The following is a 25650-nucleotide window of genomic DNA, read 5'->3' as shown; positions in this document are numbered from 1 at the left end:
GTTCTGGCAGACACTTCTTGCGTCAGTAATACTTGCTGTTGTCCTTTTAACATGCTGTTGTCCTTTTGACTTCATGTTAAATGGGCACTCCTTTCTGGAATGTCTCGCAACTTGGCAGATATCACAAAATTGTTTCTTTGGGCATGAGCCCTTTGTGCGGTGATCCTCTTTACAGTCCGTGCACCACAATTCTCCCTTTACTGAGTTTGGATTCTTTTTCAAATTCTTAAATTCTTTCATCATTCGTAGCATATCTTTCTATAACGCTCAAAGTTTCTTGTTTGATTCTTCATCACTATTGCTACTTTCGGATGATGAATCGTTTGAATCCGATGATTTATGCTTCTTCTTACTTGTCTTATGTTTGCTTTATAGATCCATCGTGCAATTATATGGATCAACGTACAATGTTGGTGGTACAATCTTCATCTTTTTCAGAGCCGATCGTAGCCCCTCAACAAACCATCGTTTCTCCAACCCGTCAACTGGTTGACTCTCCATCTTCCCAACCAGCTCTTTCAGTTGTCTTGCATAGGCACGAATTGTTTTGTTCTTTCCTTGCTTGGCACTGTATATCTCTGCTACAATTTCATTATTGTCCCGTAGCAGTTGGAACTTTGCTATGAACTCCTTTTTGACATCCGCCCATGTAGTCAATTTCTGAGGGTCGACATCCGCAAACCAATCAATTGCTACACCTTGTAGGGTCGTTGGAAACTGTCGAACCCATTCATCTTCGTCTGTTACACCATTTGCTGTCCATATTGTTTCACACGTCTTGCAGTGTCTGATTGGATTTGCCGTCCCATCTCCATTAAACTTTGGCAATTTCTCCTTTGGTCCTGCCATTACTACTTTCTTCTGATTTTGAGGTACCTGCTGTGTACCCATGTTGTTTTGAGCACCCGCGTTGTTTTGCACACCCGCGCTGTTTTGCACGCCTGTGTTGTTTTGAGCACCCGCGCTGTTCTGCACATTGGCGTTGTTCTGCACACTCACGTTCTGCACACCCACGTTGTTCTGCACACCCGCACTATTCTGTACAACCGCATTAGTTGGTGAAAGATCTTCCTCAAGTGAAGTTGTTTGATTTTTCGCCTGTATACATTCGTTGGGTGTATCGGGAATGAAGAGTTCACTCTGTTGGTTCCCAAAACCGCAGATTGGAAATCCAAGAGCCTGCCACTTCTCTGGTAGGACTTCTCAATCAGTTTTGACCAACGAACGGAAATCGCTCAGATTCCCCTGCACTTCGGGCTCCGCTACACCCAGGCGGGTAAACCTTCACCTTGAACATTGACTACCCAATTCAAGGGTTTTCTATAGCGAATTTAAACTTTATGAGTTCCTCCGTTGGCAAGGTCCTTGAACTCGATTAGAATGAAACTGAAACTGAATGCTGAATACTTGATGATTGAATGTTTTGTATAAATTTTGTAAATAATGAATTTGATGCTTGCAGGAGGAATATATAGATTTTCTGACTTTAATAAAAAGACCAGTGCCTTTGCTCATCTGAGCGATAGAGTCAACTTCAGAGAATTTTTACATACAACTTCATAATGTTCAATGCATTTGTACTGCCAATAATTTTGATAATCTAAATGCGACAGACCAATTATAATGTAATCTTAAATTAGTCCAGATTGAATTTTAACTCCACTGAGACAAACTGGACACAGTTGGGGAAACAATTAAATATTTCACAACACCTATGATGATCAAATTTAAAATGCTTAACTGACCATGTCCACTTATCTGATAACAAAATCATATACAGAATTTTAAAATATAATTATGAAGGACGATTCCCCTCAGTTTAAATCTCTATGCCATTAATAATAAACAAAGAACATTTTTATTTTATTATTAAAATAAAATAATTTTATAATAATAAAATAATGGAACTTCAATATAAAATCATACTGAACCCTTATTCCTCCTTACAATAAATATAAAATGCCTCTTCTCAATATGAATGTGTGAATGTTCGGATCTGTCTTACAATGTCTCATTCTCTAACCTTATTTATATCTTTCTTACTATAGAGACGTGACTTTTAAATGAATATTCTTACCTCCTCCAACATGACCGCAGCCTTAAACAAGATTTTTTGAAGACTTTAATTATTTTATTATCTTAAAACATATTGTGCCTTTCATGTATTAATTATTCGTATATTTCCATTGCGTGATCGCTATTACTCACGCTCAAACATCCCTCCTTGGTCATGCACGATATGCACTGGTGGCGCAATCCTCCCTGTTAATTCTTTGTTGATGTATTACTGTTGGATCCTTCTATATCGTTTGTGCTATACAATATTCTCGTCTCTCATGCCGACAAAGTACTTGCTTGCGCACAGGATCCCTTTTGGTCTCGCTTACAATGCATTTGTAATTTTTTTTTTCTTGTCACGCTGTGAACACGTTACAGACTCCCGTGAATATTGTCCACAATCTGAACGACTCTAAGAATGCCTATGGCATCATCTCAACCCTAGTTATCCATTCTGTGTGAGTCATGTCAGATTTTGCTTGCTGTATCATGCCAAAACCAAAAGATTTCTTCAGACTTTCAACTGAAGCTCCTCATGCAATTGGAATCCGACTCACTGCCTTATTGCCCTCCATAAAAGATTGCTCCCGACGCCTCAATATATCATCGTTTCCCTTTATACAGTTCTGTCTTCCACCTTTAGTAATTGTGTCTTGCTACGGTGATAAGCATGAATACGATATGTTTTATTTTTGCTTGAAAGAACTCGGTGTCTGCTATCTTTCCTGGTTCTTATTGCCGAGTGGGAATTCATTTCTCCTTTTTGGTGTGCAGCATCTGTAATAGGAGCAGCAGCTTTTGGATAAACATTGTCTTCATCCAAAACACTGACAGTATTTTTCAGGCCGATAGTCCCAGGATCAATTTGGACCATCTGCTTACTGCCAGTAGTGAAATCCACACCTCCCTGGGAATGTGCCTCTGTATCATGCACTTCATCTGTAATTACGTCACTATCTGATGAACTTTCAGAATCAGAATCATTAGAGGAAGATCCAGAATCACTGCTTGAGCTGCTGGTGGAACTACTGGATTTGATGCTGGCAGCTATCACGTCCCTAGAATCTGCAAGCAACCTAACAGGCTCTGAAACTTGCAAATGTTCAGCTCCTAGTCCTCCGTCTCTCAGATAATTGCCCACAAGAATCTGAAGCTCCCATAAATTATTGTCATTGAAACACTCAAGATCAACCTCAACTTCATCATCACACTAGGTAAATCCTGTATGCTTTTTTAGGAAAATATACACTTGTTCTGGCATATTAACAGATAACTCCTCAAGATTCTTCCTAAGCTTTGCCTTCTCAGTAAATGACATTAGGGGCCTGAAATCTTGCACATTCTTTCCAGTCTTCATTTTCTTCATACATTGCCAGTCTTTTATCAAATTCTCAACATTATTTCTTAAATGGAGATCTAAATTTTGCAAAAATTTTGAGCTCCATCACACTCCATGCTCGTGCTCCCTCGACACTTCGAGCCATGCGAGTTGCTTCCCTTCCGTTCGGATGCTCTACCCTCGGCGTATACAAGTTAAGGAACTCCTCCTTTGTTTCTTCCACCAAATTCAATTGCTGTCGAGTCTCTTCTAGCAATTCCTCGATGCTCCTCGACCTTCTAGGTGACTGCACTCCTTCCGTTTGTGCTCCTTCACCCCCTCGTTGCCCGTCAGCAATCTACTGAAGCTTCTATTTGTGCTTTGCCTGTTGTGCTAAAATTAAAACTTCTTGTGCTGTGCGTATTTCATCCTTATCCTTTATCTTATTTCTATCCCTGTTAAGCAAATTTGACATTAATCTTCATAACATTTCTTTCGTTCCAGGTTCGTCTGACAATAGTGCCAAATGTTTACCATACAGGGTAAAAGAGTACTTAACGCATGTAGTATAGTAAGATATAACGTAGAACAGATACTTTATTCATATATGTAATATGCTTATTACAATTACTCCAATGATTACAATCTGATTACAATGATGATCCAAATTCCCTTCTAGACGGTTTACATATACTTTTTCGAAGGGGTGACTGAACCGTCACGCACCCATTCGGATACTATTCTACCCGTCGGCTAGAATATAGAATTTACCAACAACAGTAATGGTAAACCGAAAATAGAGAGAGGAGCACAAGAACACAACACGATTACCTTGGGAAAACCTCCTAATAAGAGGGAAAACCCCAATACCAAATTAGATAATCTATTATTGCCCTTTAGAATCAAATTACATAACTCACAGCTATTCCTTTGCTGAAGATTACTGATCTATGAAGCAAATCAGTGAGATTGTCAAACAAGGATGTATTGCCAATGCATAAATAGATGTAGACCTCAGAAGAATTATGGATCTGAAGAGATGTATACTCAGATCTGACCTTATGCTGCTGCCCTAGATTTTGAATTTTTGTTACAGTCGAGCCATGAATTTGTTGCAATGAATAGCTTGTAATCGCTGTCTAATAAGTTTGATTCCAGATTAGTTTATATGTATCAGATCTTCAACTTTAGATCACAGTCTTGAATCTAATTCCCTGTCAAGGAGTAATTATTCACAGCCTTGTATCTGAGTATAGCTCACAGGTATATAGCATTCGCTGCTGCTTTTGAGGAAATTGCATTTGTTGCTTGTTTTATATTAGAACAGATCGTTGCCTCATAGAATATTCACTCCTTGAATGTAGATTGCAGGTATTTCACACATGCCGTGTTTACATCATGACATATATATGTGTGTGAGGGCTTTACAAAACCAATTACAAAACCGGGCCTTTTCAATGCCAATAGTTTTTACAATTTAAATTCAACTTTGGGCCCAGCCCATTCTATTTACACAAGCTGATATACAATGCACATGTAATTGATTGAAAAAAGGTCCCGATGAATTAATCAATTCTAGCTAGGATCCAAACTAGCTATAATCAACAATCTGTACGACAAAAGATCGAAAAGGGATTTGGGTTCAGTTTGGTTCATTAGTAGAAGAACATGTGATATATATATATATATATATATATATATATATGAAGCCGAGAAGTTGAGCTAAGACTAGAATGTTACATAGTATCAGAAAACATTTAAACAATAAAATCACCATAAACTTGTAATCATAGCATTATGAATCATGATCGTAGCATCATAATCATATACTTAAAGTTCAAATTAAAGAATTCAGAACATTAAAACTAAGTCGCAACATCAAGTTCAAGTATCATAATTTTAAGTTCAACTAATGGATTAAAATTTTATTGACATTCTTCCTTTTCTTCTTCATCTTCATCTTCTTCATTTCCCTTTTAAAGATTTTTCTCTGGACAACATGTTTGAGGTAGTCTTAGGTGGTCTAAGGTGATACCAATTTTCAAGTCTCCAAGTTTGAGAGTGAGTTTGAGCAATTTTGTCTTATTGGAAAGTAATGTTTGTCTTGGGAGCAAATAGTTGAGATAAGTTTGTTAGGATTATATGATAGATATTAGAAACCCAGTGATTTGTGAGGAAATGAGTCAGAATTATTAGAAAATACTTGTTTCATCTTTAGTTTCCCTCAAAAAGCCAGGATAGGTTGTGGGAGATAACACTGCTAAAGGTATATTGAATCCTGAAATTTGGCTAAGTTTGGAATTTTCTAAAATTCCCCAAAATCAAGAATCTGCATTGTAACTCCTGTGAAGCTGAAACATATCTCAAACATCTTGACAATATTTATATAAATGTCACTTATACTTGAATGTTATATTTTTGTAATCCTCTCGCCCTTGAGCTGGAAAAATGACCAAGTTTTATATTTGTTCGATGAGTTAGTGACTTCTCCACCTTGGTATAATGACATATGGGTCATTTCAAATTGGGTGGCTAAAATTTGTCCACTGCCTCAATAGTTGAATTGTACCAAGACTAGGTATCAGTTCGAATTTCTACTGGTTAGGGAGGCAGTTTTAATGAACTGTGTTTGACCAATACAAGGACTACAACCATAGTTGGAAAAATCTCACTCGGCAACAACTCACTGAGCCCCCAAAAATATTTGGGGAAAACTTGACCTGGTTTTCAAAAAAACTTGGGAACCTAAAAAACAACTTAAATTTGATTAAAAATACATTTTTTTTGCAAACTTCAATGAGAAGATGGATTTAATGAGTTAATTAAAGAGAACACAAAAGAGACAAGCAAAGTTCGGATATATATAAATGGATAGTGTGTACAAAATCGCATTCTCATGCAGTATGTTGATGGTAGGAAGCAAAATAGTTAATAGTTTCTGTCAAACTAGAAGTAAATAGTAAATACATCAATACAATCACATCTTCCTTTTCCCAACTCTACTAACAGAAAAGAGAGGGGGTCTAGGTGTAGAAGAAGAGCCATGCATTGGGAGCGGCTGTGATTGTGAATTCCGTGGTTGTATCTCCTCCCTGGACATCCCTATTGACAAGCTCTATGTCCTAGATGTATCTCCTCTTATTTGTGGCACTGGTAATGACTCCTTGTTTGAATCCCTATCGTCCTCATGCTCAATGTCATCCATTCTAACCCCCTCCTCTATGGCTTGCCTCTCCAAATTAGTGATCTTATCCATTGGAATCAATAGACTTGGCTCCTGTGCGATCCAATCAAAATAAGGATCTATATCATCCAGATCAAGTGGACGAGGTACTAAACACTGTGCCTTTTTCATGTGCAACTTCACATGAACAAGGTCATTGAGTTGTTTTTGAGTCAATTTGTTTCTTTTATCTATGTGGATGGACTCAAATAAGCTACAGTTGTGCTCAAAATGGGATGTGCTATGAGGGTGGCACAAGACTCCAAGAGAAAATTGCTTCAAATTTGGGGTATTGCCTCACCAAGTTGCTCACTAGGTACTTGTAAAACAAAATATACTAAGTTATAAAGCAATGAACAAAGATAATCAGCAAACATAACTTATCAAATTACAAATGTTTTAAAATTTAAACTTTTATGGTTTACTTGGGGTTTGAGTGCCTCTTGCTCTCTTTGCTAGCATGGAAGAGGACTAAGTACCCTTTGATTCCACATAGACTACTTGTTCGGTCACAACAAAAAGTGAAATAAAGTCTTAGTACACAACCTTTAAAAATAAAGTAAAATGAAGTTTTAGTAAAATCTCAAGGAGAATTATAATACTTGGAATGGGGGTTGAGGAAGTAGCCTGCTGCATGAATGGGTTGGTGGAGCATATTGTTCCACATATCAATTATTTCCCGAATGGGATCAAATTTGAGTTTGGTAGAAATTTCTAATGGACTCTTGGCCCTATCCAAGGCCTCATAAAGACATCCCATTGGAGATTGTTGCCTATCAACTATGCGCAAGACTCTATCTAGTGGCTCAGACATCTACAATTGACATTTGAAAAACACAAATCAGTTACTAACATTGTAAGTTACAAATTAGTAATGAAACTTGAATCAACTAAAGAACTAATGTTTTAATTCTCAAAGTTACCTTCACAATCTCAGTAGCGTTTTCAAAAGAACTTTCATCTAAGACAATCTATGCCATGCCTCTTCTTCAATCTTCTTTGAGTAAGGTGAAGCAACCCAATTAGGACACAAACATTTGTTTCAAAGGCAATATTGTGTCAATAATATGTTGCAATATCAAGAACACCGTTGCAAACCTTGTGACAATGGGTCTCACCAAATCTTTGTCTTTAGTGATCTTTCTCATCAAACTGAGAACCCGTGGGCGCTTATAGATAAACTTGGTGACTCATGCTGCATCCCACAACTGGACTCAACCAATCAAGTTTCCCTATGTTGTATAAAAGAAGGTCAAGAGCATGTGTTACACAAAGTGACCAAAAAGGTGTGGGGTGCCTCCTTTGGAGGATTCTACCGAACATGTTACTAAAAATTCAATAATTAGTTGCAAACTTTACATATTTTACATCGAAGCTAAATTGAATAATACCATAAAATTAGATTCATGATTCATATCGAACATAAAAAATTCAAATTACATTCTGCCACATATGCTGCCACTTTATCTGTGATGATTTGCACCGCATTCTCTATTCCTACCTTCATGAAAATATTCTCCAACATTAATGCCATTGTTTGCATTTTTCACTATTTTTAAGGCATAAACAGATTTCCAAAACACCACATCATCTTTGCAAGCAACCGAAAAATTAATTATGGTTCTACTCCCATCTATTCACCCATAAGAGAAAATGGTGCATGCCATATTTCTTCCACTCTATTTTTTGCTCTACCACTATTGCTCTTGCCCTATCAATCACATTGTCAAGCAACCTACAAAATTAAAGTGAAATCAAGTGTTAGTGATAAATATGAAATAACAATTAAAATTTAAAATATAAAAATAAAATAATAAATCATTGTGAGAAGGGGGCCTCGTACCCGTTACTTGAAACTGTTAATGTGTTCACCAAATTCAGCCAATAGTGACTATCTACCATATTCATTGAGAGATTTTTGAAATACCAAAAATCAATACATGCAATATTAGTTTGTTCATGCGCCTCCTTATTCCATCCAGTTCTCGATAATGATGGTTGTGGTCCAACTCTGCTTTTGGGCACAAAGTAGCTCCCTATACTTGATTTTGACGGTGATGAATGACTAGGTGTTGTAGAAAGGGGAGTGAAAGTGGTAAAAGAAGCACTTTGTCTGTGGATTGGTGGGCCACGAAAAGATTCCACAATGTTCTCGAGTGTTGGTTCTTCAACATAGATACCAGCTCTTTGAGATTCAGCTATGGCTGCCCTCATAGTTAATCTTCCCCGCTCCCTATTTAATTTTTTCTCTTCATCAACTACAAGTAGGGCATTAATGAATTTTTTTATTACTTTAGTTGCCTTTCCACAAGGACTTGAATCATGCTTTTTTATACCTACAAGGTGGTATTTGAAGCAGTTTACGCCTCTAGAAATTACTTTTTCACATAAAATGAATATTACCTTCTCAACATCATTTGAAGCTTCATAGGCCTACCGGCATGCCTTATCTTGCATTTCTAGGCTGAGTGCCTATATATCCAAATGGGCATAGTGTTTGTGGTCACTCGTCCTCTAAACTTACAATACTTATTTAATGCTTAACTGCTGCCCTACACATTGAAATATAAAACACAAATTAAAATTTATAGAAAAATAATTAAACAAAGTTAGAACTTAGAAATAGAAACTAGGTAAATTAGTTTGATTGTTTTTTAGACATAATTCAAAGTTAAACATTAACTACATAAATTGCTAGGGTTTGTTTTAAAAAAACTACATATTCTTCAAAAAAACAGCAATAGATTAATTTTGTTTTGTCAAACATAGAGTTGAAATGCTTTCAAATGATTCAAAATCATTTCTAATTATTTCCAAATGAGTTTGAATTCATTTACGTGCAACAAAAAACAATAGAACATTTTTTAAAAGTACAAAAACAAACTTAGGAGACCTACTCGGGAAGGAGATTTTTCTTCCAAAACTGGTTGAACCCCTCTTGAAATCCACTTAAATCCACGTTCAATAGCATTCAATCACCTCACAATGCTTTGGAACCCTTTTTATCTCCACCACTCAAGCTGCAAAACAATGTGGTAGAAACAAAATTGCATTTTTGCACTTTTAATGCTGAAAAGAAAATGTGGCCGAGTTCTTTTCAAAAACTCAGAGTTTTTCCCAAAAACTGAATGATTACTTGGCAAATTTTTGGGGAAAACTCGACAATTTTCCCCTAGTAGAGTGACGATTTTTGGGTGAAAAAATTGCATGGCAGAAAAATTGTGCGAGTTTCAATAACTCGTCGACTAATGCCAACTATGACTACAACATATAATCATGCGAATCCTTCTTTTATGTCAAAGATATGGCCAATTGACAATATTCCTAGTGCAGCCCCAAGCAAGAGTAATTGCTATTTTATGACTGTCTTTTTTATTTTCAAATCTCCTAGTATAGAGGAACCATGAAGTGCTCAGAACACATTGGAAATGTGAGGTTGTCATACATATTAGAATATATTAATGTTAGTCTTTAGCTTGTATAAGTAGTTTCTATTTTCGTATTTAGTTCATAATTCTTTCTTTTAGAAACATCGTCTTTGAAAATCTCTATAAGGAGCTTTGATCTCCTTTGTTTAATACAAGTACAACAAGATTGATTTACCATAACATGGTATTAGAGTGGGTTGATGGGATTTCATAAAATTTGGCGAATTTCTGAAGATAAAATTCCAGCTTCTTTTGATTTGATAAAATTTTCGAAAATTTGTTTTCCAAATTTTTAAAATAAAAATTTCTAGAGGAGAATCAGAAGTCTTGTTGAGGGTTTTGATCGCTTGATTTCTTGGTTTGGGCAAAAGTCTTTGATTTCCAAAGGTTGCATGTATTTGTGAGTGTGTTGCACGTTCTTGCATGTGCTGTTTTACCTTGCAAAGTCTCGTGTGTTGTCGCATGCAGGTTTCTCTTATGGGCTTTCATAAATTTCCTAAATTACCGATTTGGGTTCAGGGTTCAGGTAATTTTTTTTTCCCATTTGGGTTCGTAGGTGGGTTCGTGAGCGTGTGTGTGTGTGTGTGTGTATATGTATGTATATGCAAAAAAGGAGGAGAGGAACATGCATAATTGTAAAACTAAGTCATTTCATAGAATGAATAAATCAACGTTACTTGCTATTACTTGCTCATTAATCTATGTTCATGATTGTAAAGAAAATCATACATTGAATTACTAGATTGCAAAATGAAATTTCAAAACATAAACTAGTTCATCAGATTGACATATATTAAAGTTTGAAACATAATGATATATGACAAATATTTAATCGTTTATCAGTGATCATAGACTCATAGTATCAAAGATGCAAATGCCCTTCAAGGGTCAAATGGGTCATCGAAAAATGAGGGATCAATGGGTTCATCCCTAACTATATCTATATCCTCATCATTGGAACCCAAATCAGTTCCACTAGCCCCAAATGCCGTCACACCCTCCTCCTCAACATCTAGCAAGGCAATTCTAGCTAGATTTTGGACGGTCATCTCCAACTCAGTAGTCTTGAGTAATACATCCCACAGCTTCTCTACCCCCTTCTTGTATTTGGGATCCTTGCATGATAGGAGGCACTAGTTGTGAATATATACCAAGTCCTTTGCTTTCTTGGAACCCAACCAGTTACTCTTCATTGAGTGGGTAAAGGAGTATGTACTCCAATTCCGCTTAGTAGCAGTAGAGTATGCAACCTAGAGAGACAACCAGCAAAATTTAAAAAAAAATAGTAATTGTGAATTATAATATAATAGGTATTTAAGAGTGCTAATTCTATAAACTAAGTGGCCATAGAAAAAGAGAAGAAAAAGAAACTTAAATACTTACTTGTGAGAGGATCTTAATGGCAAGAGGTTGGAGGTACATATAACCTTGCCCATGTAAGTACCACCATCCAATGACATCCATTCTACTTTGGTCATTGATTGCATAAAGGTTTGCATTTTTTCTTGAGAAAAAGTTTGCAAACTCTCTTCTAACATTCGATGTCACCTTAGGATCACTAAAGAGCCCGCTTAATGCCCTCTTATACCAACTAGCAACCTCAAGGCCTCTATATGATGCCACTCGACCTGGAATAGAAAGTGTCTTACCGCTATAATACTTGGGAGAAAGTGCATATGCCAAGAGGTGTAGTCATCTTGTTTTAGCGATGTGGAACAAATTTCTCCACCTGTTTGTAGAAGGTTTCCTCGAGATCTTGATCTCTCCTCTGAATGATTTGGGATGTCAAACGATGTTCATGTAAGTTATCTTGATGTAGTCTTAATTAAAATTAAAAATTAAAAATTAAAATCTCTCAATAAACAAGGATAAAGTATTGTATAAAATTATGAATTTACCATTTTTACTCTTTATAGCATGGAGTCCATGACATCATATATGTCCCCCAAATAAGGTTCTTCAGTGTCCCAAGCCGAAGCATAGACATGACGGGCTCGGTGAATCTAATACATATTCTGCCCTATTCAAAAAATCATCACTCAAGGTCAAATCCTTTACATTTTTAACTCTTTCTATATCAACTTGCTTCCATCCACCCCATTGGTTGGTAATAACCATTTGGCCCAATGCTTGTCTCACCCTCACAAGTCCTCTAAGGACGATTGTGTGTGAAGCAAACCTTGTTTTTGCAACCTACTAGCATGTTAATTCAAATTGGAAGTTAATAACACATTTCAAATATGTAAACAACACAAAACATTTTATTTAATTATGTAAAGTATGACACAAAATGATAAATGAAACTAAATAAAGTTACATTCAATAATTCCAACTTGGAGAGATTTCTGAAAATTGCTTGTGACATATGGTGGTTTGTCACAAAGATTTGAATCTCCTCACCCTCCTCATACACTTTTTTTCACCCATTCAATTTGGGTGCCAATTGCTTTCATCACTAAGTTCAAGGAGTGGATAGTGCATGGTGTCCAAAAGACACGATCAAACGTGCTTCTACCAAAGCACCTACAGCCCTACAACTTTAGCATTGTCCATTATTACTTGGACAACATTGTCAACTCCCATAGTCTCTATGGATTCAATGAGAAGCCTAGCAATAAAATTTGCATCCTTTACCTGCCTGTCACTATTAACCACCCTCAAAAACATTGCTCCCTTGGTGGAATCATCAATCACATTTATTAATGGATGGTTTTTGCAATCTTTATATCCATCAAAGGAAATACTAAACCCTGTTTGGATCCGAGAATCTCTAATTGGTTTGAGGAGGGTGTCTACATACTTTTTCTCGTTATGCAATATGGTGGTTTTCAACTTTTCATATCAAGGGCCTCGGTAACCACAAGAGGCTTCATTTATTGCTTGCACCATCTCTTTCCAATAAGATGATCTCACTAGATTGAATGGAACACCATTTGTAAAGAGGCAACAACCAACTTTTATGTCAGCAATTTCTTTCAATTCATTTTGAAATGCCTTATCTAATGGGTTTCTCTTGTGGGATGGGGGTGTTTCTATTTCTTCTTCATTCGTGGAAGGGTTAGGTAGTAAGGGATGTTGTCTAGTGGCTGTTTGAGAGGGTGGTTTTTGCTTTGTTCTATCTTTTCCCCCTTTTGACACTAACCTATCAGCCTCTTGTTGTTCATTTAACATGACTACTATTTGAGAAGCTGACAACCCCTTTCTACCTCCATTTGGGCCCCCCCACACATGCTAATCCCTTGACTTGTTGGGCCTATGAAATGATGTTTCACTTGGTAATTTGAGCTTCTATATTGGGTTTGGCAAAAAATGCATTTCCATATAAACCCTCTCCCTCCAACACATTGCTCAATTCTTGTTGTATACTTCCACAAAGGAGAAGTTTTATCTTTTGAATCTTTGGGATCTCTTAGCTCCCATTAAACTTTGACTACTTATTCTTGTAATCTATAAAAAAAGAAAAGAAAAAAATTTCAAAACTTATACAAGAACTTGATAAAATTTTAGAACAATTACAAAACTAAAAACAAACTATCAAAGAAGCAAAGGGAAGGATCAAATGCATGACTAGAACACACAACACTATTTCTTGGAAGGATTTGAGACTTCTCAAACAATCTCTTCCAACTTCTCCTCAAACTTGCAAAATGCCCACACCAAGATGAGAGAGCAAAATGAGAAAGAAAATTGGAGATTAGAGGAATGAAATGCTTCTTATTGGGCTTCTTTTAGAGTTAGAAACAAAAAAACAATAAAAAAACCAAATTTTTAATGATTTTTAAGTGACTTTTTTGGCCGCAGGTCCTTCTAGATTTGAGCATATCCTAACTTGGACCCAAGCTCCAGGGTACGAACCCGACTTCTTAGTAAATTTCTCCTTTAAAAAAATCTTGATGGGTTTTCATAATTTTTTCCGTTCAAAATTTTTTGATGGGTTTCATAAATTTTTCCCTTTAATTTTTTTTGATGGGTTTTCATAAATATTTCCCTTAAATTTTTCTTTGGGTTTATATTTTTTCTCTCAAAATTATCTATTAGGTTTATAATTTTTCTCTCCGAAATTATCTAGTAGGTTTATAATATTTTTCTCAAAAATTATCCGTTGGGTTTTACCGGTTTTCCCTGAAAAACTATGCTTTGTATGTTGATTCATGAGTTGGATTTTGTTGTCTGGTTTTGATCGGTTTTTCACCTCAAAAAGTGTGTTTTTTTTGGTTATTGTCTTAAAAAATTGTGGCTCTTTGCAGTGTATTTTGGAGCACCATGCACATTTGCAAAGTTTGGAGAGTTTGCCTTTTTTCCTCAAAATTGTGCCAACTGTTCTCAGTGTTTGTCTCTGTCTCAAGGGAAGAGCAGCTTCATTATCCAACATCATGTTGGATATTTTTGTGATATCTGGTCAGTGGTTTTGCTGATTTTGGGAGGGTGAGTGACAAGCTCCTCTCAATGGTAGGCTCTTGTTTCTTGTTGCTGTCATGTCCCCAATTTTTGGTTACAGTTCGATTTAATTAATTTAATTAATGGTTGTCCAAGGACGACTAATTAATTATTTTAATTAAATAAATAGTTATTAAAAGATAACTTTATATTTAATAAAGTGACTTGGAAAATATTTAATAAAGTCACTTAAGAGATAAGATCAAAATTGTTCTAGAAGTCTCTGGAGAAGGTGGAGAGAAAAGAATAAATAGGCACCCCGGGGCTCCATTCGAATCAAGCAGTTGTTTATCTCTCTTTGTGTTTCAGATTGTGATTCAATCACGGGTGCATTGTGGAACCTAGGGTTTCTACAATTGTCACAGTTGGCCATTGAGAACGATAACTCTCAATTGGTGCGCAATTTTGAGGGTGTGAAATATCATTTGAATTATTGCAGATTGGAGGTGACATTCAGTCATTTCATCTGAGCAAAAATATGTGGTCTAAGGCCAAGTTGGGAAATCCTTACATTACTGATTGATTGAGAAGAATCATTTGTCATCTATCAAATTATTGCAGATCAGGAGAATTTCGGAAGGAAGCTGGAAGCATATCTATGGTTATAATTTCCTCATACAGGGTCGGATTTGCAAGCAAATTGACACTTGGTTATACCTGCACCTGGACGGCTTTGTCCTCAGCCGGATTGGCTTTTTGGTGGGCAATATAAATTTAAACAAAAGGGGCGCAGCGTGAGCAGACAGTAGAAGGGAGGAGCAAGATCGGGGCGGATTGAGGAGATCCAGACCCATCTCTCCGATCCGTTTCCATCAATGGCAAATAAACGAATGTTATCCACACAGAGACTGCCACAGTATATAGCTATCATAGCTAGAAACAACAGTTCTTTAATCATCGATTTGCACTGAAAGTGGAGGCGCCTCATCCCTGGTGTCAAATTGAAAGAGCCGGCAAAATCAACAGGGCTCAGATTATTCGCAAGACTGATTCCCGATTATAGGATCAATCTTACAAAGGTGGGAGTACATCGGTTTCCAGAATTGGCGAGGGTGTAAACGTCTTAAATTGGCCCGCATCACCCCTGTAATCTTCTGACAACCGACGGACATAACTTCTATTAGTTCGGGCATCTTGTTGATGATTGCGATTTATTAAAACAATCAAGGATAGTGGTCGCCAAAGTTGGGATAAGAAACTTTCCGCGGAGTATAGATAATGAGAAAATAAACCTGCAGGTCATAGGTCGAATCACCAAATTAAGGAAGGAGTGCAAATCGTATCCGTTCAGAGGTATTGGTGCGCAAATTTGTATAATTTCGCGGGAGAAATTGTGCACAGACCGAACAGAGGGTGGTAGTAAGTTGGCGGCATCAGCTTCCTCTACCAATTGGGATTAAGCAGACTTTGTCTCAGGATTCTATTCTTGATATAAAGTCCAGGTCTATTATTTGATTATTGAATTTGTGATTAAACTTTGAAACATTTGATTGTAGTAAAAATTCTTTCTTGAATATCGCTGGTATTATTGCCTATTTGTTGCATCTATATTACTTGGTGAATTTGTTGGAAATAATACAAACTGAAGGTTACATGCAAAGTGTTTGACGAGACATCTAACCCCTGAAGTATAAAGAGTTTTTTGGGTGCGGGAGTAAGCAATAACCTGTCAGGGTCATTACAGTGGTATCAGAGCCTGTTTGCCAACTATTTGACGAATTGCCACAGTACAATATTGGGATTTAGTGACCTTTATAGCTAGGGATATTTCAGTTGCAAAGCATTCTCAAGAAGGGGACACCCTCTTTGTTCATTTTTTGGATAGATTTTGGGTTCTTGGTCAATTTACATTTTGCAAATCCAGGGAGGGTCTCAACAACAACAAAATGTTTTGAAAAATTTGTGACCAAAAGACAATAGTTAGACAATGACCATTAAGGGAGGATATTAGAATATTATAATGTTTCTTTAATGGTCATCGTAGTTATTTTTTAGCTTATTTAAGTAGTTTCTATTTTCGTCTTTAGTTCATGATTGTTTCTTTTAGAAACATCGTCTTTGTAAATTTATATAAGGAGCTTTCATCTCCTTTGTTTAATACAACTACAAAAACATCGATTTACCATAACATTAGGTACCCCCAAAAGAAGGGTGTTAGAGAATCTACTGGTTGCTAATGATTACGTAATGCTCAAGCAACTTGTCAATCTGAGTGATAAGCTAATAACACCAAGCTCTATGCAATGCACACATGCCCTAAAAGCAAAATTCATTCTACTAAAAACACCAAAGTGCCACAAATAGTACCCTCCATGGAACAATAGTTCTAAGCTTTATAAGCTTGAAATAATTAAGTTTGATCAAAAGCTACCATGGGACCCTTGGCATGGGCCATATGGTCCTTGACTCATCAAGCTAGCATTATTGTGTTGCCAATATGTAAATGTGAGAAGCCTTGAAGGGCCATATTCACCATAGTGAGTGGATGTCAATTCTTAGATGGCCTTGAACAAGCACTAAAAAGAGTTCGACACTGGTAGCCTGATGAAGCATTGCCATCCTCTGAATGGATGTGAACCTAAAAGACATAGTTGTAGATGGATAAGGATGTTTGCATTGTGTGGTATCACATCAAATATATAGCAGCTTATTGAGCATATAAGATGGAATCATAATTGAGAGCTACATGAATCTCTCCTTGAGCCATCATGCTGCTTTAACAGTCACATCCATGATGATCATCATATCCTTGAGCATGGTATTTGTTCCATGCATGTCGATCACCGTGTACGTGCTTATATCTGTCAAATGATGATTGCGTGCCGCATTGACATTCTCTCGTGTAGGTAGAAGGACCTAAGCCATCTTTCGTGTTTGTTCACTTCTTTTAAGTTTGTGAAGCATTTGTTCTAATGCCATTACTTTCGACAATAGTGGCAGTTTCTTTTGTTTTATTGTCCATGTGTTGCTTCAAGATTGTGTGTTAATTTTGTATGAAAATTTTGGGTTGCACTTCGTGATCCATGATCAAGATTTAGTATTGCTAACAGAGCAAAAAATGCTAGTGCATGCCTCTGCTTTGTTGTAACTATGTATGTACAAGACTTAGAACAGTAATTCCAAGGTACGCAAGGCATAAAATGTATGTGAGACTGACAGTGTAGGAACTGAGAGAAAACATGTAATGAAATAACTTGCACAGTAGAAGAAATAATATGGAATATTATATAAATACTTGATAATAACTAAGAGTAATAGGCCACTTCGAGGGGCAACCTCCAAATATCTCCAATGAGAACACACTTCACAATATGATATTGAAATAAGACTCACAACCTCCTATATATACTTAATTATGCTTAGGTTGAATAGACACAACCTTACATAACACCGAGGCTGACCTACCTACCTAAATAATAATATAATAATGATAACATGACTTAATCATGGATTAAGATAGCCACAAGTTGACTATTCATAACCCTATATATAACAATATTAAGGGTGTAGCATGCCCCCCCTCTTGAAAGAAGCATTGTTCTCAATGCTAACCAACTGTGAATTCTTTTGAATGAACTCCTCATCCTCCCATGTGGCCTCTTCAACTTGTAAGTTCCTCCATTTGATGAGATACTAAGTCAGGGTTATGTTTCTTAGCTTCTTCGTTCGTGTTTGAAGAATGCACTTTGGTTCCAAAATTATTCTTCCTTCTTCATCAAGTTCTAGTAGTATTGTTTGAGTAGGAATATTTTGCCCAATTACCTTCTTCAAACAAGAAACATGAAAAACTAGATGTATCTTTGTTGTTGGTGGCAACTCAAGCTTGTAGGCAAAACTACCAATCTTTTGCATGATTTGGTATGGTCCATAATATCTTGGAGACAACTTACTATTCTTTTTTTGTAGCTTCATTGAGATTTGTTTATAAGGCTGCAATCTCAAGACGACATAGTCCCCAACTTCAAAATTTCTTTCACTACGATGTTGGTCCGCTTGTTGTTTTATTTGATTTTGTGCCATAGCTAAATTTTCCTCGAGTCTTGAAAGTACCTCTACTCCCTGAACTCTTGGTGACACTTTTAATGATGATGTGATGGAAGGAGGATGATATCCATAAAGTGCCAAAAATGGAGACGTTTTTGATGAGTTATGAAAAGAAGTATTGTACCACAATTTTGCAAGAGATAGCTAGTCTACACATTGAGATTGTTTTTCTGAAGTGAAACAACGTAGATATCCTTCCAAACATTTATTAACAACCTTAGTTTGCCCATCTGATTGAGGATGGTATGAAGAACTATGAGCCAATTGAGTACCCAAACATGAGAATAGATCTTTCCAAAAGTGATTGTTAAAGATAGGATCACAATCACTAACAATATTCTTAGGTGTACCATGTAGCTTTTGGATATTCTCCAAGAAAACTTTTGCCACTATATTTGCTGTAAAAGGATGTGATAATGCAATGAAATGTGCATATTTAGTGAGAAACTACTACCATGAAGACATTATGACCTTTAGATTTGGGAAGCCTTGATACCTCTTCCCAACAATGGTTAGGAATAGATAAAGGGTGCAAGAGACCTGGTGTCTTAATTGTTTCCCCCTTATTTTTTTTGACCAGCCAAACGTTCAACCACAAATTTTTGAACATCACCTTTTAGCCCTTCCCAAAAAAATTCTTGCTTGACCTGATAATATGTTTTCAAAAATCCTAAATGACCACCGATTGGGGACTCATGTAGTGCTTTGAGAATCTTGTATTTAAGAGTGGAATTCTTGCACAGATACAAGCACTCTTTATACCAAAGAATATCCCCCTTTAAAAAAAACTTTTTTGAACTACTAGGGTCACTTTTTATTTGCTGGATGAGATTACTTGTTGCAACATCGTTTTGCCTCTCATCTTTGGCTTCTACCACACAATTTTCTTGTAATATTGAAAGGGCACACAATAAGGCTTCATCTTTTTCATCCTTCTTGGAAAGTGCATCAGCTACAATATTTTGCTTCTCTTTCTTGTATACAATTTCAAAGTCATATCCCAACATCTTAGTGACCCATTCTTGTTGCTCTTCTGACGATAGTCTTTGTTCCAAAAAATATTTTAGGTTATCATGATCTGTCTTAACCTTGAAGTATTGGCCCATTAAATAAGGCCTCCATTTTTTAACTGCATGAAGGATTGCTAGCATTTCCTTCTCGTAACTGGTTTGAGTTGATTTTTACCTTTTAACGACTCTCAAAAGCAATTGGTCAACCTTCGTGCATGAGCACTGCTCCTATCCCATTTCTAGAAGCATCTCATTCCACAATGAATTCCTTGGTGAAGTCTGGAGTGGCAAGCATTGGAGTTGTACACATAGCCTTCTTGAATTGCTCAAATGATACAGTAGTAGATTCATTCCAATGAAAAGAATCTTTCTTCAATAGAGTGGTAAGGGGTTGCTGCTATATGACCATAATTCTTTACAAATCTTCTATAGTATCCTGTCAATCCCTAGAAACCCCTTAGCTTCTTAATAGTTTTTCGAATAGGCCATTCCATGATAGCCTTAATTTTGTTAGGGTCCACCTTTACTCCATGTGAAACTGTGCGTCTCAAATACTTAACCTCCTTAAGACCAAAAGCACACTTGGATGGCTTAGCATAGAGTTGATGATCTTCAAGTAATTTTAATGCTTGATCTACATGTTGCAAATGTTCTTCCCATGTCTCGCTATAAATTAATATATCATCAAAAAATATTAACACAAACTTTCTCAAGAACTTCTTAAAAATGGAATTCATCAAACTTTGGAATGTAGATGGTGCATTGGTAAGACCGAATGGCATCACCCAAAATTCTTAATGACCCTCATGAGTTCAAAACATTATCTTACAAATATCTTCCTCTTTAATTCGAATTTAGTGATAACCCAACCTAAGATCTAACTTGGTAAAATACATAGCTCCATTTAATTCATCTAGAAGATCATCGATGACTCGAATAGGAAACTTATCTTCAATGGTGTACTTGTATAGCACTCTATAATTTGGAGACATGGGCGAAGTTTCATCCTTCTTATGCACAATCACAACAGGTGAGGAGTAAGCACTTTGGCTATGCCTGATAATTCTTATTAAGATAATATCTTATACTTTCTATAATAGTCAACTACTTGTCTATAGTCTGTCTTTCAGTCTAGATAGGAATGTTTCCTATCCCGTCTCTTTTTTCTTCAGTCTAGATAGGAATGTTTCCTATCCTGTCTCTAGTTTTGTTTCTAATTCCGTCTTTAGTCTACGTTGTTTCTTTTAGAAACAATGTCCTTGTAATTCTTTATAAGGAACACATTTGTTCCTCTGTTTATCAATCAATCATCCGGAAATCCGTTAATCTGCCAACTCTTCTTGAATCTTGTAACATGGTATTAGAGCAAGGTTGAATTTTTTTGAAAATAATAATTTCTAATTGAAATTATCTAGACCTTATTTTCGAAATTATTCATTCCCTAAATTATTTTGCTTCATTATACCTAGTTCAGGCTAGGGTTTGGGATGCAAAGAATCTGCAACTCAGGACTGGAAATCGCGACATCAGTTTGCAAAACGTGGCATTTTTTTCATGCTTTTTCTTGTGCCTTCGAGTCTCTACCAACTGCAATTGAATGCCCTATTTTTCGTTTCTTTTCAGGGGATCGTTCCATCTGCAAATCGTGTTTTTTTTTCAAGCTCAAATCTGCAAAAACGCGACTTCAGCTTGCTCGCGTCTGTTATGTTTTGCATCCCTTCAGTGACCTCTAATATTTTGTGCGTTTGTTATCGCTTGCGTAATTTTTCTCTTGCTCGTTTTTGACTGGAAATCGCAAGCCGTGTTTTGCAGTCTTTTTTCCCTGTATCTGCAACAAAAACGTGTCTGTAACACCATTTTTTGGTTCGAAATCCTCATCTCTACTGCCCAATCAGTCCGTCAGTCCCTATTCTGAAAAGAGAAGTCTGATTTTTCACAGAAAATCGACATTTTTTTGCAAATTTGACCTTCAAATCCGCCGACTAGGTTTTTTGCTCGAAACCCTAATTTTTGGGGTCGAAAAAATATTTTGTTTGCAAATTCTTGGTGGGTTTTTCGAGAGCTCAACTAGGTCATCGTCCGTTTTTCTGGGTGCCTCGATTTTCGAGCTAGCGGCTCCAAAAAACGACAGCAAATTCCTTCTGGGTTTTTCGAGCTCTCTTCAGGGTTATTCTCTGATTCTTCTGGGTCTTTCGTATTTTTGCCTCAAAGAACGTGCCTTCACAGATTTTCACAGTTTTTCATTGAAAAATGTGCCATGGCATCTCTGACAAATATTCTGCTCGAACATAATTCCAAATTCAATGGTCGCAATTATGGAACCTGGAAGCAGCGCATCATCGCAATCTTCGAATATCGCAACACCGCTCAACTTGTTCTGGGTGTTACGCAACATTCGACTTCTCCGGGTCCTGATCAAGATACATGGGATCTGAACAATGGAGAGGCAGTAATGCTTCTCAAACTATCCGTAGCTGATGACTAGCTTTCTCAGATTCCATCCGGCAAGACAGCTGTCGAAATCTGGACACATCTAAAAGGTCTTCATGAGACTTCCAACAAGAGCAGAGCCTTCTTTCTGAAAAACACTCTGTTTTCTATTGTCATGGATGAGCGCACCTCGCTCCAGGCACACCTGAATCGGATTCAGGAAATTCGTGATCAGTTACTTGCCATCGGTCGCAAGATGGAGGAAGAGGATATTGTGGTAATCACTCGCTGGAGTTTACCAAAATCCTATGAGCATTTTATCGAGACTCTCAACATCACATCTACTAGTGTTGATCTAAAGTTCACTGATCTCTGCACCCTGCTGCTTCAGCAAGATCGGTGGAAACAACAGTTTGGTAGCAGCTCCAGTTCCACCTCCACTAAGCAAGCCTTTGCTGCAAAATCCTTTCAATAGAACATTGGCAACCATCAGTCTTCTTAGCCTTCCCAGCATCAACCTTCTGCTCAATCCTTGGATGGCTCTACGAAGCAAAATGTATAGTGTAATTACTGTCACAAGTTCAGCCATATGAAATTCGAGTGCCAGAAACGTTTGGCTGCCCAAGCAAAGCACAATGCTTCCCAGCCAACAACACAAGTTGTTGAGCTTCCTAATCAAGGCGAAGCTGCATTTTTCGCCTTCTGAATTTGTTTCTGTTTTTTATGGGTTTGTTGATTTTCTCCTCAAAAATCATTTTCAAGTTGTCTGTAATATGCAAGGTTGTGTGAGATTTCGGGTTTTACCGTTTTTTCCACAAAAACGAAGTTTTGTAATTGCAACTTATTTTGAGTCATAGCACTCTTTTGGCAAAGCTTCTTGGTTTCAACATTCTGTAGATCCAGGGAGGGTCTCAGTTATCACAGAATGTTCCGACATCCGTACGTTGACCATTAAGGGAGGGTATTAAGATAATATCTTATACTTTCTATAATAGTCAACTACTTGTCTATAGTCCGTCTTTCAGTCTAGATAGGAATGTTTCTTATCCTGTCTCTTTTTTCTTCAGTCTAGATAGGAATGTTTCCTATCCTGTCTCTAGTTTTGTTTCTAATTCCGTCTTCAGTCTACGTTGTTTCTTTTAGAAACAATGTCCTTGTAATTCTTTATAAGGAACACATTTGTTCCTCTGTTTATAGATCAATCATCTGGAAATCCTTTAATCTGCCAACTCTTCTTGAATCTTGTAACAATTCTTGCCTCTAGCATTTCCTCAACAATTTTTGCTATCTCACTTTTTTGTATATGTGGGTACTTATAAGGCTTGATGTTTGGTGGTTGGCTCCCTGGAACTATTTGTATAGCAAGGTCATGATCCCTCTTAGGAGGAAGTTCTTTAGGCATATCTCCAAGAATCACTGAGTGACGATCAATTATTGCTTGTAAATTTGGATAAGTAAGAGCATTAGATTGAGAGACTTCTAATGAACATAGCTGGGCCACAAATCCATCTACACCTTCCTTAAGAAAATTTTGCATTTGATGATAGCTTACTATTTGTGGGGATTTTGCCTTCAATTCCCTTAGCTCCACTACCTTTACTTTTGATTGAAATCGCATGAATAGTTCTTGGAAGGTCATCTCAATTGTTCCCAATGTAGTAAGCCATTGTACTCCCAAAACAATATCTGCCACACCCATGGATATCACATACATTGGGGTATCAAGTTGATAATTTCCCATGGATAATTTGATGCTATGAGACTTCCTTGAATAACTAACTGTGCCCCCATCTGCAATCAAAACCTGGAACTTTGGGGCTGGATATATAAAACAATTCAAAAGAGTTGCCAACTTTTTGTTGATGAAATTATGAGTACTACTTGAGTCAATCAACACTATTACTTTCTGCTTCTTTAAGAAGCCCACTACCTTGAGGGTTTGTGGTGTACTGAGACCTGAAAGTGCATGACAAGAAATGATTAGTTGAGAATCATGTGATTCCTCACCTGACTCCCTATCCTCCTTTGATATGGGCTCATCCTTTTCTTCCTCACACCTTCAATATAGAACAATTTCTTTTCACTACATTTATGCCCTTGACTATATTTGCTATCACAATTGAAACACGACCATTTTGCTCTTTTCTAACCTAGTAGGTTGAGGAAGAGAAGGTGTTGAATATCCTTTTTCTCTTGTCACATTAGCCCCTTGCTTTTTAGGAATCAAGAACTTCTCCTTTACCCTGCATGCCAATATAAAAGACTCATTTACTAAGCTGGGACAAAACATGTGTACCTCATGTTGAATGTGATCCTTGAGACCACCCAAGAATAAATCATTCAAGTTCTCCTTTGTAATTGTATCCACTCTTAAGGATAAATTGTGGAATTTTTGAATATAATCCGTAAATGATCTTGTTTGTTGAAGCTTAACAAGTTGGCTAAAGAAGTTTTCTGTCACACTATTGCTATATTGTACTTGGAGTTCTTCTGTAAAAATTCACCGTGATACAATGAGACCCTTTTTCCTCCTATGAGTACAATGCCAACGATACCAAATGAATTGATCTGGTTCTAGATATAAGGAAGCCATTGTGACCTTCTGTCCATAAGGGATTTGATGAACTTCAAAATAATTCTCCATTTGATTTATCCATGTTAGAGGATCCTTTCCATCAAATAGATCCTGGAGGATTATTAAAATTTGTGTCATTATTAGTCAACTTAAAGGTTTTACCTTGATTGCTTGAGAGCTCCTTCCTTGTTTCATTCATATAGGTTGTTAACATGTTTTGTAGCTCTAATATATCTCCTCATAGCCCTCTTGACCTCTTCCTTGAACTTACTAAGTATCTCATTTGGATTACTATTTTTTGTTGCTTCCCAATCTTGATCAGAGGATTTCCCTAGTGTGGTAGCATTCTTTTTGCCTCTTGTTGAAGGCCTTGTCATGATGGAAACCAAATTTTTTGAAATAAATCTCACAAATGAAATGTAAATTGTCTGATTAATTTTTTTATGCAACTTACTAGGGCTAAGATGCCCTTACTCGGAAAGAATCCCCAAAAAATTAGCAGATTTGCTGCCTTGAGAGAGATTTTTTCTAATTTTGCAATATCTTGCTTTTAAAAAAAAAAATAAAAAATTTCTCCAAGCTTTGAAATTTAGGCTTCTCTACAATGTATTCAAAAACTCAATACAAGTTATACTCCAATTTCGCAGGATGTGAGAGATATGAAGATCTCAATAAATTTTGTTAAAATAGTAATTCTGCAATAATTTTTTCAAATTTGTTCGAATTCCTCTAAATTTTGGACTATAGCTTCTTTAATATGGTCTTCAAAAACCCTTTAAAAATCTTTGAAAAATTTGCTAAAATTTGAAAATTATGCTTTTCCCAAAATTGCCCTAGTTTTGAAAAAAATTCTTGCCTCTATGGTGCCAAGATCATGCTCTGATACCACTTGTAATGAAATAACTTGCATAATAGAAGAAATAATATGGAATATTATATAAATACTTGATAATTGCTGAGAGTAATAGGCCCACTTCGAGGGGGCAACTTTCAAATATCTCCAATGAGAACACACTTCACAATATGATGTTGAAATAAGACTCACAACCTCCAATATATACTTAATTATGCTTAGGTTGAATAGACACAAGCCTACATAACACGTAGGCCGACCTAACTACCTAAAT

At 36.6% G+C, this 25650-nt stretch overlaps 1 protein-coding gene across 2 annotated transcripts in view; it reads left to right on the top strand.

Annotated features, from left to right (window-relative positions):
* The window catches only part of UBP25 (ubiquitin-specific protease 25), a 108780-nt gene that overhangs the window by 81364 nt on the left and 1766 nt on the right, over positions 1 to 25650 (top strand). The gene's annotated exons all lie outside the window — the stretch shown is intronic.

This window comes from Cupressus sempervirens, chromosome 11 (genome assembly GCF_028749045.1).
Source record: "Cupressus sempervirens isolate cs-2001-9-10 chromosome 11, ASM2874904v1, whole genome shotgun sequence".
Lineage (NCBI taxonomy): Eukaryota > Viridiplantae > Streptophyta > Pinopsida > Cupressales > Cupressaceae > Cupressus > Cupressus sempervirens.
The sequence above is the reverse complement of the archived record's forward strand: the minus strand, read 5'-3'. Positions and strand labels throughout refer to the sequence as shown.